A 2,232-nucleotide genomic window follows, 5' to 3' on the forward strand; every position below is an offset into this window, starting at 1 on the left:
GGAAGGAAGATCGAGGCACAAGTTACTAAAAGATGGGTTGAAATTGTTATATATATGTTGTATGTATTGTTTTGTAAATTAGCTTAGTCAATATTCAGTTCCTTGAAATAAGGATTGACTCCTTTCTATTAGGCAAATTACAAGCTACTATATTTGTATATATTGACAATAATGAGAAGGAGATCTTTGACGAAAATATTTTATTTTGTTATCAGAGCGACTAGGGTATAATCTCGTTCCATCGCCTTCTTTTATCTTCCGCAAAGTGCCCTAGATATCTTTTTCATCATCTTCTTCTTCTCTATCTCGCTTCCATGACTGATAACAAGAACGCTTTTCATTCGGCTCTTGCGGTGTCTAACATCCGCAACCACATCTCCATAAATCTTGAAATGGAGAATGTTCAGTATTCGACATGGGCAGAACTCTTCAAAATTATTGCACGATCTCATAAGGTTCTTAATAATATCATTCCTCCTACCAACATGAAGGCCCCAACTACTGCAAAAGAAAATGAATTATGGTCAACCCTTGATGCAGCGGTTCTTTCATGGATATATGCTATGATCTCTAATGATCTATTGAACACCATCATCGAACCTGATGCTATGGCCATGGAAGCTTGGAATAGGCTACATGACATTTTCCAAGACAACAGGAATTCTCGTGTTGTAACTCTGGAAGCTGAGTTCTCCAACACTAGAATGGAGAATCTTCCTAATGTTTCGGCTTATTGCCAACGACTCAAGTCAATTGCATATCAATTGAATAATGTTGGTGCACCGGTGTCAGAAAGTCTTCTAGTTATTCAATTGGTTTCGGGACTAACCAGAGAATACATGGGTGTCGGCACCTTGATCCGACAAAGTGATCCATTGCCTCTCTTCTATCAGGCCAGATCTATGTAAACTCTTGAAGAGGCTGGTTTTGATAAGGAGGTTGCAATGGGATCTGATTCTGCCATTATTGCCTCATCTCAATCTGAAGACTCTTTCGTTACCAGGTCAAACTCGGAACACACACAAAATTGGGGGAAACAAACTGGAAATCGGAAATCAGGCAGGAAATCTGGCAACAATTCTAGCAGCAACAGTGGAGGTGGTCTTTCCGGTGGGGTCAAGGTGGTAATGGCAGTCGTCGGAGTCCTCAGCAATAGCAATAAAGCTTTTTTCCTTGGAGTCCACAGCAGCAATGGGGATACAATCTGTGGGGTTGGTATCCTCAGTAGGCTTCCCCACCTTGCCCATATCCAACACAAGGATGGGCTTGTGGGCTAACACCTAGTAAACAACAACAAAATGGTATTCTTGGGCCACGTCCACAGCACCACCAGCAAGCTTTTATGACTTCACAAAATGACCAGTCATCATCATATGCTCCAACAGATATTGAAGCAGCCATGCACACGATGTCTATTAATCCACCCGATCCAACTTGGTTCATGGACACTGGTGCTACGTCACACATGACATCTTCCAATTGTAATTTCTCGTCTTATTTTAATTTGAGCAATCATCATAATGTCATTGTTGTAGGAAATGGTCATACTATTCCAATTTGTGGTCATGGTCACACTTCATTACCATCTCCTAACCACCCCCCCCCCCCCCCTTATCTCTAAAAAAATGTTCTCCATGCTCCTGGAATTATTAAAAATATTATTTCAGTTCAGATGTTCACTACTGATAATTTTGTAACTGTTGAATTTGATTCGTTTGGGTTTTCTGTGAAGGATTTTCAGACTAGGAGACAAATAATGAGATGTGACAGTCGGGGTGATCTTTATCCTATTACTACTTCCAAAAATAATCAAGCTCAACCATTTGCCTTTACAGCTCTTCTTCTCTTTGGCATGATCGTCCCGGTCATCCGGTTTCTCAAGTTATGGATGTTTCTTAGGCACAATAAAAGCATTGATTGTAATCGTATATCTACTTCTAGAATTTGTCGTTCATGTGTTCTTGGTAAACATGTTAAATTACCTTTTGTTTCTTCAAATTCGAATACCACTATGCCTTTTGATATTATTCATAGTGATCTTTGGACGTCTCCCATCTTGAGTTCTATGGGGCATAAATATTATGTTTTGTTCTTAGACGATTATTAAAAACATACAGTGTGATAATGGGAGGGAGTTTGATAATGGTCAATTTTGGGATTTTTCTAGAACTCATGGCATGTCGTTACGTCTTTCTTGCCCTTATACCTCTTCTCAAAATGGTAAAGCGGAAA

At 39.6% G+C, this 2,232-nt stretch overlaps 1 pseudogene; it reads left to right on the plus strand.

Annotated features, from left to right (window-relative positions):
* The first annotated feature begins 314 nt into the window (after positions 1-314).
* On the plus strand, positions 315-1,277 carry LOC145105918 (uncharacterized; annotated as a pseudogene).
* The last annotated feature ends 955 nt before the right edge of the window (positions 1,278-2,232 follow it).

Source organism: Lactuca virosa, chromosome 4 (genome assembly GCF_052849685.1).
Source record: "Lactuca virosa cultivar CGN04683 chromosome 4, Lactuca_virosa_CGN04683_v6, whole genome shotgun sequence".
Lineage (NCBI taxonomy): Eukaryota > Viridiplantae > Streptophyta > Magnoliopsida > Asterales > Asteraceae > Lactuca > Lactuca virosa.